Below are 14,571 nucleotides of genomic sequence, written 5' to 3'. Positions count from 1 at the left end.
CTATTGTGCACAATTTTTTTTTCCTTTCTTACTATCGCGCTGCTGCGCCTCTCTTACATTTCTCCATGGACAACAAAACATTCCCCTCATGATGTTGCGTGTTCACACTGTTGTGCTTCTCCTTACATTTTTTAATAGACAACAAAAAAAACATAACAGGGCAATACAATTTTACTTGCCATACTCCCGTGTAATAAAACTTCACCTACACTTACTGACCCTAGTACATTTCAATTAATTTCTTTAATTATTTCAGCATGGCGGTCAACAAGAATTCACTTCACGGAATGTCATATGATGCAGGCTTGTACGCAACTTTGTTTCAATCAACAGACATCAACCAACCTTTCAATCGGACGACTGACGCTCAATCAAACCACATGACCTTTACGCTACGGGAAAAAGGCTGTTTTCAAAACTGCTTGAGGACACATGTCAAATGGCATACTGTATCGCTGCCCCTCTGGAGAATACCACTGTTCGTGAAAAAGAGCGGTGCGATGGAAGGTCTGTCGGTTTCCTGGAAATAGTACGCTGTCGCTGTTCAACTTTCGCTGCAGTTGAAATTACATTTCAACACTCCCCTTTAATTTCAACTACTGGGTTACCAGTCATGCCCATACATTTCATCAAAAACTCAAAACTTTTCTGCCTATTCGTATCAGCTTTCCTTTCATCGCTTTCACCGCTATGCTCAGGCACTCCAATCAATCCTGAGCCACAAAACTGTGCCTGATTACTGTTCTGGAGAATCAGAGTACTGTCTTTGCAGCTGGCTATATCCATTGGGGCACGATCTGCACTTGTGCTTTCTGGGAAAATCAGTGGGTCATTTTCTCTCAGCGATAATGATCAAGAATTACAGGCTCCCCCTAATTGTATGCATCGTCTCGTTTTGGCAGAGTCTTCTCAAAAAAACTTAGATTGGCTGGAGAGCTCAAGGGACTTTTAGACTGTATTTCCTTCCTTCTCCATACTTGTGTAACTTTCTTCTTTTGCATGGGTCTAGATTGTGTAAGAGCCCATGTTAAGTTACAATTACATGCCATATGACCAATGTTATGACACTTGAAGCATTCTACATTGTTCATGAATAAGATTTCATGATTTCTTCCTGTAAAATTGTTTCTTGGAGGTTGTTGGAGACTATAACATCTATCTCTATGAGATGCTTTACAGTCTTTTGCCATATTACCAAAGTTTGAACAAGAATAGCAATAACCAAAAAATAAACTTTGGTACCTAGGAGATGGAAGTTTCCTTGATGTACTTCTGAAGCCTTTCTTCCTTGAGATCCTTTGATGATAACCATTGCCTATTTCCTCTTTGACATCATCTACATTTCCTTTTGGAGTTGGTTTTCTACTTGGAGCAAGATTTCTTCTGTTGTAGCCTTAATTTTTCTCCTTGCCTTTGGTAGAACCAATTTCTTTCTGGCTTCTTCACATCTATTTTGCTTAAAGCATTTCCATTCTTGTTTGAGGGTTCACATGCATACCCGAGTCCTGATTTATCAGATGGACATCTGTGATAACTGAGCATGTCATCCAAGGATTCAGAGCTCTTCATGATTTTGTTCATCCCTTCAACCTTTTTTCTGAGGAGGACAATCTCTTCTTTGGACAATCTTTCACACTCATTATTCTTCTTTGCAAGTTGTTCCTCAGTTTCTTCCTTGCTACGAGTAGCTTCAGCTGCTACTATTTTAAGGGAGATGATATCTAACTTCATTTTGAAGATTTCTTCATTCTTTGCTTGACTTCTCTCCATTTCCTTCATAGCTCCTTGTGCCTGTTTCATGGCTTCTTGTAATTGAGACTTAAGGGAGGAGACCTCTACCTTGTATTGACCAATCTCTTCTTCAAGTTTGTTCACACTCTCGTGCCTTTGTTCAAGTTGACTTGACAAGATATCTTCTTGCTCAATTGATTTGTCATGGATATGACTTCTTCATGATGCTTCCTTTTGCTTTGATGAAATTCCTTCTTATGTTTGGAAAGCTATTCATCCCTTTCTTGTACTTGAAGCTTGATGAGGTCAACTTTCTTCCTTGTTTGATCTTGGTTACCAATTGGAGCTATCTTCTTAAGTGCCTCATTTTCCTTTTTCAAATTGTTAATCTCTTCCATGGCGGTCATAAGTTGAGTGAGGAGTTCTTCTACAAAGTCCTTTTCATTCTTTTCATCTTCTAGGTATACCTCAGCCTTGATGTCATCATTCTCATTTTCAGCTTCTATGATGGGTTCAGGATCTCCTTTTTGATTGATGGTCATAGTCAGTGCTCCTTTTGAGTGAAGGTCATAAAGTTTGTCCCATATATCCTTTGCTGATGAATATTTTCCTAGATTCTTCTTTACAGAATTAGGTAGCCCATTCAAGATTGTCTTTGCTGCTTGTGCATTGTACTACTTGGATTCTCTATCCAACCTGCTATCATCAATCACTGATTCCCAAATTTCAATCCCTTGAGACTGTAAGAAAGTCCTCATTTTTACTTCCCATATATAAAAGTTCCCATTGAGCCTTGGAGCCTCATCAAATTGATTGACTTCTATTTTATTAGTAGAGGGAGACACATCCTTAGGAGGATTGGAGACTTTCTTCCTTGACCTCGCCATTTGTGTTCTTGCACTCTTAACTGTGCTTCAAGATACTTGACTGTGTATCTAAAATAACTGCCTGTCTTCAACAGTAACACAAAAATTTACTTGAGAAATACCTTGGATTTTTCTTGACTGAGCCTTCACTCTGCTGGAGAAGCTGCTGCAATAAGAAATCCTTCCTTAAGATTCTTTGACAACTTCAAAGAGCCTGGACAAGCTCTGATACCATGTTGGAAATTTCTGGTAATTTCAAACAAAGTTTTGAATAGAGGATAATGCTCTTTTCTGCACAAGGAAGCATAAAATTTTCTTTCTAAAGAATAGAATTTCATAGACACACAAAAAACAACTTTGTATTCATTAACAAAAATCCACTGTTACAGAAGAGACCTTCCTCTCACAGAGGGATTACACAAAAGACTGCTTCAGATGCAGTTCCAAAACAAAAATAAACTTCACTGTCTCTTCTGAAAAATACTCTGTCTCTTTCTTCAAATCGACACATTGTTGTGTAAAATAAAAAAAAATTACATGCGCTCTTTGTTGCACTACATTACATTGCATACATTTTTCTTCTTCTGCGGAAAGAAAATGGCGGCCCAAGATGATGCGAGCCACACACAAGGCTTATGGAATTCTTCCCTTTCTTTTACATCACACGTACACACTGCTGTTTATATTTCATTTCATATGCCCAACAAAAAAAATCTTGCATACGCGCTGCTGCGTATTTCCACATTCAACAACAAAGAAAAATTACATTTGCGCTACTACACATTCCCTTTTCTTTTTCACCAACGAGCAAAAAAAACTCACGCTGCTGCGTTCTTTGCATTTCATTTCAGTCTCTGCACTACTGTGCACAAAAGTTTTTTCCTTTCTTGCTATCGTGTTGCTGTGCCTCTCTTACATTTCTCCATGGACAACAAAACATTCCCCTCACGCTGCTGCACATTCACATTGTTGTGCTTCTCCTTACATTTTTCAGTAGACCAAAAAAAAACATAACAGGGCAGTACAAATTTTACTTTCCATACTCCCGTGTAATAAAACTTCACCTACACTTACTGACCCCAATACATTTCAATTAATTTCTTTAATTATTTTCAGCATGGCAGTCAACAGGAATTCACTTCACGCAATGTCATACGCTGCAAGCCTGTACGCAGCTTTGTTTCAATCAACGGACATCAACCAACCTTTCAATCGGATAACTGACGCTCGATCAAACCACACGACCTTTACGCTCCGAGAAAAAGGCTGTTTTCAAAACTGCTTGAGGACACGCGTCAAATTGTAGGTTTTAACCCTGTACAGAAATTACCTGCATACGAATTCTTAAACAAAGAAAATAAACAATGCGAGAGCATAACCCATAAAACACATATGCACAGAGATTTTTCCCTGGATCCCAAAACCAGGACTACCAGCTTGATTTTTCATTATGTTCCTTTCAATGTTACAATACATATTTATACATGCCGAAGCATCCAATACCATGGACCGAAAACCATCACATCCAGTACCATGGACCGAAAACCATCGTCCAAAAAACATGTACGAAAATGATGCACAAAACCATAGGTGGGTTCGCCCAACCTAACATATGGTCCAAAACCAGAATTTTCCGGGGCGCTGCCCTGGACCCCATAAAGTGGGGTCACGAGCGCCCTTCAAAGCCCCTATTAACTACGTGGAAAGAATATAACACAACCCAACAATCTCCCACTTGTTGTTTTCTTTCCACAGGGGGCCACAGGAGAGCTTAGTCATTTTTTCAGCCCTGAGATTCCCATTGCTTCTCCACACCAAGAGAACTTCTCAGAGCTCACAGATTTTGTCAATGCATCTGCAGTATTCTTCAAAGTGTCCACCTTTACCAGCAACACCTTTCTGTCTTCTATCATATCCCTCACAAAGTGATACTGAACATCAATGTGCTTTGTCTTTGAATGATAAGCAGGGTTCTTTGCCAAGAAAATTGCACTTTGGCTGTCACAGTCTATTCTTATAGCTCCTTGTACTAACCCCATACTCGAACACAATCTTTGCAACCAAACTGCTTCCTTGCTTGCATGAGTGGCTGCCATGTATTCTGCCTCTGTAGTTGATAGTGCCACTACAGATTTTTTCTTACTCATCCAACTGACTGCACCTCCAAATAGGTTAAACACATACCCACTTGTAGATCTCCTCTGATCTAGATCTCCAGCCCAGTCTGCATCAATAAAGCCATGAATATCCAACACTCTGTCCAATCCTAGTCTTCCTTGGTAGCACAAACCATAATTAGTAGTGCCATGCAAATACCTGAAAACCCGCTTCACTGTTGTCCAGTGCTCCTTCCCAGATTTTGACATAAACCTGCTCAATACTCCCACTGCATGTGCAATGTCTGGTCTAGTACAGACCATTGCATACATCAGGCTACCCACTGCACTTGCATATGGAACACGGGACATGTACTCTTCCTCTTCTTGTGTCTTGGGACACTGTTCAGCAGATAACCTCACACCTACAGGAATAGGAACCTTCACCGGTTTACTATCCTGCATATTAAACCTCTGGAGTATTGTCTCGACATACTTCCTCTGGTTTAACCAGAGCTTCCTCTTTGACCGATCTCTTTTAATTTCCATGCCCAAAATATAGTTTGCAGCACCAAGATCTTTCATGTCGAATTTGGAGGACAATTGGGTCTTCAAATCCTGGATAATTTCTTTGTCATTTCCAACCAACAACATATCATCCACATACAAGACCAGATAAATAATACGGTCACCAATTAATTTAAAATACACATAATGATCTGCTTTGCTTCTGGTGAAGCCAAGTCCCCGTATAAATGTATCAAATTTTTGATACCACATCCTTGGTGACTGCTTTAACCCATACAGAGACTTCTTTAACTTGCATACCAGTTCTTTCTTACCCTTCACCGCAAAGCCTTCAGGTTGCTTCATGTAGATTTCCTCTTCCAAATCCCCATGAAGAAATGTTGTCTTCACATCCATCTGTTCTACCTCAAAATCAAAAGCAGCAGCAACAGATAAAAGTAATCTAATAGAAGTTACCTTGGCAACAGGAGAAAAAATATCACCAAAATCAATTCCCGGCACCTGGGAATAACCTTTTTCTACCAACCGAGCTTTGTATTTCTCCACCTTTCCTTCTGCATTTGTCTTCTTCTTGAACACCCATTTGCTGCCAATGGGTTTCCTTCCAGCCGGCAACTCCACCAGGTCCCAAGCCTCATTTTTGTGCAAAGATGCCATTTCATCGACCATGGTCTCTTTCCAGATTTTTCCATCCTCTGAATCCACTGCTTCCTTCACAGTTATGGGATCATTATCAGTAATAGACAAAGCAAAATTTGAACTGAAAGCAGATGGACTATACCTTTCTGGCTGCCTTCTTTCTCGAACTGATCTTCTCACAGCCAGAGTTTGTGGCTCTTCATCTTCTGATTCCTCCTCTGCTGCAGAGTCTGATTCTTCCTCCTTTGGCTCAAACTCTATCTTCTCAGGTTCCTTTGGTTGGACTTCATGTTGAATAACATATTTTACCTCTCTGAACAACACATCTCGGTTGTACACAACCTTCCGTGTGACTGGGTTCCAAAGCTTATAACCCTTTAAACCATCCTTATACCCAATAAAGATGCACTTTTCAGATTTACTATCCAACTTGGTTCGTTTCTCCTTTGGAACATGTACATATGCATCACATCCAAATACCCTTAGATGTGAAAGAGAGGGTTTCTTACCAGTCCATACTTCTTGTGGAGTCTTATCCTACAACGCTGATGAAGGTGATCTGTTGATCAGGTAACATGCAGTATCCACCGCCTCTGCCCATAATTCCTGTCCTAACCCGACACCACTGAGCATGCTTCTTGCCCTTTCCATCAACGTCTTGTTCATTCTTTCTGCGACTCCATTTTGCTGAGGTGTATATGGAGTAGTCTTCTGCGGTGCTATACCACACATCTTACAAAATTCTTCAAATTCCTTGCTGCAAAATTCTTCACCATTATCTGTCCTCAGCACCTTTATCTTCTTCTCTGTCTGATTTTCCACCAGAGCCTTAAATTCTTTAAACCTGTCAAAGACTTCAGATTTCTTCTTAAGAAAATATATCCATGTATTCCTTGAGAAGTCATCTATGAATGATACATAGTACACAGACTTACCCAGTGATGGAACCTTCACAGGTCCAAACACATCAATGTGCACAAGCTCTAATATCTGTTTCGTCCTCTTACCACCAGAGGGGAAACTCACCCGATTCTGCTTCCCATATACACAATTTTTACAGAAATCAAAATCCAGAGAGCTATTATTCATTCCTTCTACCATACCTTTACCATGAAGTATTCGAAGGCCCTTCTCTCCAATACGTCCAAGCCTTTGATGCCACAACATGGTCTTCTTTCCAGAGACCACTAGATTCTCTACTCCATTTTCAGGAACCATAGAACTATTGCACCCATCAACAACAGTGCTACCTTGCAGCTTGTACAGAGTTCCAGTCTGAACTCCCCGCATTAATATCAGTGCTCCTCGAACCATCTTGCAGGTATCTTTCTCGAACACCGTCTTTACACCTGCATCATCCAACTTGCTTCCAGAAATCCGATATTTGGCCAATGCAGGAATATGTAGAACACCCGGAAGTGTTCTAACCCTTCCACCTTGCAACTTCAACTTTACTTCTCCCCGACCAATGATTCTAGCCTTCCTATCATCTCCTAAGAAGACATCACCACCATTGTATTTCTCATACTCGCAGAACCACTCTCTATGGGGAGTGAAGTGAAAGGATGCACCTGAGTCAATCAACCATGCCTCATGATCTACATGTGTACTTGAAGAAGCCATGTACACATCCCCACCTTCATCTGAGGTGGTTTTCGCCTCTCCAGAAGGAGCATCATCAGATCCCTTTCCTTTATCAAGAGCTTTAGATTTACAATCCCTTCTGAAGTGCCCTTCCTTTCCGCATTTCCAGCACACCACCTTTGTAGGTTTTCCTGGAGATTTAGATCTCCCTCTAGATTTAGATCTCCCACTCGATGACTTATTTTTGTTCCTGTTCTGGGACAGTCCTCGTACAAACAAGGCATCACCATTCTGGTTGTCCATATTTTTCCGTCTCATCTCCTCCGTCAGCAAGGCTGAGACTATTTCATCAAACTGAAAAGCAATTACATTGCTACCTATTGTAATAACCAGACTATCCCACGAATTTGTTAGAGAACAAAACAGAGTGATGCACTTGTCTTCATATGAAATTTTAAAATCAACAGATAATAACTAACTTACCACAGTATTAAACGGATTTAGATGCTCTGTCACCGAGTCTCCATCTTTCATCCTCAGGTTATACAGCTTTTTCCGCAGGAACAGTTTATTCACCAGAGACTTAGATTGGTACAAAGTCCCTAACTTGACCCACAAATCCTTTGCCGTAGCTTCCCCTGATACATTCAGCAATACTGAATCCGAGACACACAATCGTATTGTGCTCTTTGCCTTCCGATTCAACTTCTTCCATTCTTTATCGGTCACTCCCGATGGTTTAGTACCTGGATCTACCGCGATCCGCTGATCTTTATCCACCAACAGATCCTCCATCTTGAGTTTCCACAACTCAAAATTCTGACCATTGAACTTCTCAATCTCTATCTTTCCACTGCTCACCATCTTATTTCACCACCAGAATCGATCTCACAGATCTCCCACTGAACAGGGTCTACCACAGGTCCGAGTGAAACCCTTCGGCAATGAAGGCATCCCCTTGAAGCCAAAACAGCTCTGATAATAAATGTAGGTTTTAACCCTGTACAGAAATTACCTGCATACGAATTCTTAAACAAAGAAAATAAACAATGCAAGAGCATAACCCATAAAACACATATGCACAGAGATTTTTCCCTGGATCCCAAAATCGGGACTACCAGCTTGATTTTTCATTATGTTCCTTTCAATGTTACAATACATATTTATACATGCTGAAGCATCCAATACCATGGATCGAAAACCATCGCATCCAAAAAACATGTGCGAAAATCATGCACAAAACCATAGGTGGGACCCCATAAAGTGGGGTTACGGGTGCCCTTCAAACCCCCTATTAACTACGTGGAAAGAATATAACACAACCCAACACAAATGGCGTATTGTATCACTACCCCTCCGGAGAATACCACTATTCATGAAAAAAGCGGTGCGATGGAAGGTCTGGCAGTTTCCTGGAAATAGTACGCTATGACTATTCAACTGTCGCTGCAGTTGAAATTACATTTCAACAACAGAGAGTTAAAAATGTCCTGAAATGGGGCTCCAAGAAATTAGACTTGGCCTTATTGCCCCAAATCTGTTTAATATCCAGATTTAAATTCAAGTCTCCATCCATCATGAGAGAACTCAAATGCAGCAACCCGATGTCCGTGACCTAGTCCGAGAAAACTTTCCTACCTGTATATGTAGTGTACATGTTAAGAATGCGGAAGCGAGAAGGAGAACCTCGAACATGCCCAGATAGGAGTATACATGCAAGTGTAAATTATGCCAGAAACTTGATACTGGAGGGTTTCCAAGCTATTGCTAAACCTTCAGACAGACCGCATGAATTAGAAGCACAAACAAGCCACCTAGGACAAATTTGTTGCAGAATTTCCTAAGGCTTTTCTTCAAAAATCATAGTTTCCTATAAAATAATGAAATTTGTCTTATGTATGTGAATGAGTCCTTTTAGAGAGCGTGATTTGATGTCGGACCCCATCCCCCTAATATTAAGTGACATTGTAATCACGAGGAAACTATCAAATGAAAGGATATGGAGCCTTTTTTAGATGAGTATCAAATGAATAACCAATCCCCCAATTGAAGAACTTAACAACTGGCTCATAGTATGGAACAAGAGATTATAAGCCTCTTCTGGAAGTCCAAAGTCTGGTTGCATAACAAAAAGAAGACGATAATCTACCAAAAATCAGAAAGAGACGTGTGGGATTTAAATGCATCCTCTGCACCACATATATCAGATGGCTCAAATTTCTTTAAATTTATGGTTGTATTCATTATCATATTTGGAAGTGCATATGAAATAACTTTGATGCTAGACGACTTATCTTACCTCCAACGTCTAAAACAATTTACAAAGATCTTGAGTTCTTAAGAAATCCACTTTAGCTTTGACACAATCAATTCTTGAAAACCATATACATGATAATAAAACTATTGTTAAACATGCTATGACATAGCCCTTTAAATGACTTGATAAATTTATGGATTTTAGGGTTTATATCTTTATAGAATAGGAAAAGGTATGATACAAAATGGAAGAATTTAATATTAAAATCTTGAGAAAACAATTTGGTATATGGTTAAACGAATATTTTTCGATTTTGAAACGTTTATTATAAGGATGGGTGGTTGGTGGTGTAATTGAAAAATGATCTATGGAAATGGTTAACGTGAGCAACAATTAGTAAATGGGGTGGGAAAATAGAGGGATATCAAATTTGTAATGGTTAGGCCTATGAATAAAGAGAAGTTTTAAGGCATCTAGAAAAAAGTTAATGATTTTTTTAATTTTGTGGAAAGTGTAAACAAAATTAGGAGTATTTTTGAGCTACAACATGTCCTATTTCGAATTGTTGAGGGTGGATGTTAGGATATAAGACATTGTGAGTTGTGAGTGTTCAATCACATCATTGCTCATGATCTCTATTTAACGGTCATGGAGGATTTGCCAATGGTATTAATGTGTTGCTACACGATTAAGAGTATTGTATTGGATGTAAGTCCTGTTGAGCAACAATACATATTTCTTGTTGCTAATGGATGTTTCTATCTTTGAGGGTTTACCATTTAAACCTTGATGTCTTGATCTTTGAGTTGTGTGTGTTATTTCTCTCTGGTTTTTGTTCATGTGATTGCTAACCTATGTTTGTCAATAGTAATTCAGAGTGTCTTCAAGAATACTGCAATATTAGGTTGCAAGGTCTGAAGTGGCATGCTGCCAGAAAGCAAGAATAAACAACTCCAAAGTGGATTTAGATATAAATTATGTAGAACAAAGTCTGAAAAGAAAGAAATGTGGAAGATTACAATATATGTTGAATAATTGTGGAAGATAAACCTTCATACAAAAGGAAGTTGAACAATTGCAGCTAAACTGCACCAAAGTAACTATAAGTGTGCAAATTACAAGTATGTAAATGAGTGTAAAAATTAATATAAAGCCTGATCTAAAATCTACATGGATTACAAGCATGTGAAAAAAACGCCAAACACATGCACAAGCACATTACCATCACTGCACAACATCAATAGTTGGCCATATTATAAATGCATAGAAAGGGTGGGAGTAGACTAAAAGAAACCAGAAAATAGAGGGTGCCCCCCTCGTCATTAGCACCATTTGATACAAGGGAAAAAGGTCATTTTCATTTTCTCTTTTATACATTAAATTTCATTCACTCTCCCTTTTGGGCAATTATTTTATCAATATGGGATCCTAAGATCTCAATCATATACTTGCTCAATCTAGAATCCCATTTTTACGTAATTAACTATCTGCTACTTTGAGGATCCCATTGATTTTTTTTTATTTGCATTTAGTCCGAATTTCTCTTCCCCTATTGTAGGTATTGAACATGATTTTGGTATTCAACAATTTGTTTGGACTTGTGAGGCAAGCGAGTCCTTTAGATATCTACTTGGAAGGTATTTGTAGCTACAATTGTAGTTAGATATCAATAGATATATGTATGGGATATTAATAATCGTTTGATTTGTTTTGGGTTTTTTTGACTTTGGGTAATAATATTTTGTTGGGTGTAGGGAATGACTTCTCCAAGAAAAATAAGGGTAATGGATGTGATGAAATTGTAAGTCAAAATATCTCCTTATTTCCCCTTTTTCAATATTTTTATCACGAGTACCATTGTTGATTTCTTAATAAGTCAAGTGCATTACCCAATAAGTTTTGAACTAGTGGAAGGTTATTGTATGTTAAAAATCATCTAGAGTGATATCATTATAAATGGTTCTATGTTTTTGAAAATTAGTCCCTGTGGCTTAACCCTTTTTAATTTTCAGATGATAGCCCATCACGTCCAACTCTTGCTAGTATAATTGTGTTATGCATGTTTGCAGATAGAAATGTGTCCCAAAAATGTATGGCTCTATCGTCCTAAAATATCCTTATAGGTATTTAGGTGTTTCAACACTGCCATGGAACCTTAGTTATACTTCTTTCAATCTCTTTTATATATTCATAGTTGATATGGGAGAAAAATGAAGGAAAGAAAGGTCAAATGTTTGAAATCCAAAGCAAACATTCTAGCTATCCTTGCTGATGTAGGGAGGGGAACCCATGTGCCTGCATTTTGGTTCAATGATGTATCATTCCTGATGTACATTTGTATTCTATCGCAGTGAAATTTGATATATATTTCCCCAAAAAATAACATTAAAAAAGTCATTAGTATGAAATAATAAGCTATTTGATAATTGCATAATATTTTCAATTCCTGATAGGAAACTTTTGGCAATTTCTTTTATCTTCTACCCTTCTCATTCTTTATTATAGCCCTATTGATTAAAATTGAAATGAAATGTAGTTCTACACTTGTTGTCCAAGTACCCATTGAAGGGCTTTGCAATTATTGATTCTTATTTTTCTCAAACTCCTCTTTTCATTTCGTATTGGATTCTTATTGATTGAACCAACAGACACATTCCTATTTTGATGTTGGGATTGTGTTATCCTTTATTTTTCTTGTAGGATGGTAAGCGACTATAAAGTGGAGATGTTGAACAATGGAATGCACAAATTCAATGTGGAGTTTCATGGACCTCAAGACAGTAGGTAAACATCCCTATTAAAGACCTATAAAATGCATATTGAGTATTTCATCCATCTTTGTAGCATGTATGTATGGCTATAATATTTCTGTGGTTTACTTATTTTCCATAGAGAGCATAATTCCTTTTACTTCGGTGCATATGAAATTGAAAATTATAGCAAGACTTTTGTTTTTCCATGGTACATCTCTATGGTAATCTCTCCATTTAAACATTGACTATGAGCATGGTGATTTCCTCATTATTTCTCTTTTATACATTAAATGTAATTCAGTATCCCTTTCGGGAAATTGTTTAATCAATCTAGGATCCTAGGTTCTCATTCACATGCCTACTCAATCTAAAATCCCATTTTTACATTATTACCCATATGCTACTTTCAGGAGCCCATCAATTTGTTTTTTATATGGATTTAGTCCCAATTTCTCTTCCTCTATTGTAGGTATTCAATATGATTTTGGTATTCAACAATTTGTTTTGACTTGTGTGGTAGGTTGGTCCTTTAGATATCTACTTGGAAGGTATGTTGTAGCTATAATTGCAGCTGGATATCATTAGATATATGTATGGGAGATCTTGGAGGGTTGGATTTGTTTTGGGGTTTTATCACTTGGGTAATAAGCATTTTTTGGGTGTAGGGAATGGCTTCTCTAAGAAAAATAAGGGAAATGGATCTGATGAAGTTGTATGTCCAAATATTTCCTTATATCCCCTTTTTTCATATTTTTTTATCATAGCGACCATCATGGATTGCTCAATAAGACAAGTGCATTACCTAATCATTTTTGAACCAATGGAAGCTTATCATTTGTTAAAGAAGACCCATAGTGATATCATTACTAATGGTTCCATTTTTTTGAAAAGTAGACCATGTGGATTAACCCTTTTATGTTTTCAAAGGATAATCTATTTGGTCCAACTGCTGCTAGCATAATTGTCTTATGCATATTTGCAGATAGAAATGAATCCCCAGAATGTATGGATCTATCATCATGAAATCAATTTATAATTATTTATATTTTTCGGCATTTCCATGGAATCATAGTTATATTTATTTCATTCTCATTTTTGGCTTCATAGCTAATATGCGAGAAAAATTGAGGAAAGAAAGGTCAAATGTTTGAAATCCAAAGCAGACATTCTAGGTCTCCTTGTTGATGTAGGGAGGGGGAGTGCATGTGACCTTCTTTTGTTTCAATGATGTATCATTCATGATATACATTTGCATTGTATTGCAGTAAAATGTGGTACACATTTCCCTAAGAATAGCACTAAAACAAGTCATTGCTATGAAAAGATAAGCTATTTGATAATTGCATAATATTTTGGATTCCTCACAAGAATCGTTTTGTAATTGCTTTTATCTTCTTCTCTTTTCATTTCGCATTATAGCCCTATTGACTGAATTTAAATGCAATGTAGTTCTACACTTGTTGACCAAGTACCCATTGAAGACTTTTGCAATCATTAACTGTTATTTTTCCCAAACTCCTCTTTCCATTTTTTATTGGATTCTTATTGATTGAACCAACAAATACATTCCTATTTTTATTTTGGGATTATTTTGTCCTTGATTCTTCTTGTAGGATGGTGAGTGACTATAAAGTGGAGATGTTGAATGGTGGAATCCACAACTTCAATGTGGAGTTTCATGGACCTCAAGACATTATGTAAACATCCCTACTATGGACCTATAAAATACATATTTACTATTTCATCCATATCTACAGCATGTATATATGGCTATAATATTTCTGTTGTTTACTTCTTTTCCCTAGAGAGCATGATTTATTTTACTTTAGTGCATATGAAATTGAAAATTATAGCAAGAATTTTGTTTGTTCATGGTACATCTCCAAAGTAATCTCTCTATTTAAATATTGATTATGAGCATGGGTGATTTCCTCCATCTCTGTAGTCTACGTGAATTTTATTTTAAATAATCCAAACTATAAATCAATAGGTTGATGCAGCGTATAAAATAAACTCCCTATTATTTAGGATACCTACATATGTTTTCTTTCCTGAGTAACCCAAATGTATCATGATAGTTATCACAAAGGCATAATTATCATGTTAAAAAGATACTT

The 14,571-nt window shown here is 37.6% G+C and overlaps 1 pseudogene; it reads left to right on the top strand.

Moving 5' to 3' along the window:
• The first annotated feature begins 439 nt into the window (after nt 1-439).
• Nucleotides 440-14,571, top strand: part of LOC149263608 (aspartic proteinase nepenthesin-2 pseudogene) — a 31,718-nt pseudogene continuing 17,586 nt past the window's right edge.

Source organism: Pinus tabuliformis, chromosome 6 (genome assembly GCF_031772625.1).
Source record: "Pinus tabuliformis cultivar Carrire ecotype Pingquan chromosome 6, CPIR1, whole genome shotgun sequence".
Taxonomy (NCBI): domain Eukaryota; kingdom Viridiplantae; phylum Streptophyta; class Pinopsida; order Pinales; family Pinaceae; genus Pinus; species Pinus tabuliformis.
This window is presented reverse-complemented; position numbering and strand designations above follow the sequence as displayed.